Below are 513 nucleotides of genomic sequence, written 5' to 3' on the forward strand. Positions count from 1 at the left end.
ATATACTAGGGGATTTCACTTGGAAAAGAAAATGTTCCATACTAACGGATTGGGGTCCATAACCATGGGTTCCAATGTACGAGATCTTGTAGCACTTATCAATGAGGCCCTATCAATTAGTATTACACAGAAGAAATCAATTATAGAAACTAATACAATTAGATTAGCTCTTCATAGACAAACTTGGGATTTGCGATCCCAGGTAAGATCGGTTCAGGATCATGGGATCCTTTTCTATCAGATAGGAAGGGCTGTTGCACAAAATGTACTTCTAAGTAATTGCCCCATAGATCCTATATCTATCTATATGAAGAAGAGATCAGAAGGGGATTCTTATTTGTACAAATGGTACTTCGAACTTGGAACGAGCATGAAGAAATTAACGATACTTCTTTATCTTTTGAGTTGTTCTGCCGGATCGGTCGCTCAAGATCTTTGGTCTTCACCCGGACCTGATGAAAAAAATTGGATCACTTCTTATAGATTCGTTGAGAATGATTCTGATCTAGTTCA

The sequence above is a fragment of the Musa acuminata genome, unplaced genomic scaffold, assembly GCF_036884655.1.
Source record: "Musa acuminata AAA Group cultivar baxijiao unplaced genomic scaffold, Cavendish_Baxijiao_AAA HiC_scaffold_385, whole genome shotgun sequence".
Taxonomy (NCBI): Eukaryota; Viridiplantae; Streptophyta; class Magnoliopsida; order Zingiberales; family Musaceae; genus Musa; species Musa acuminata.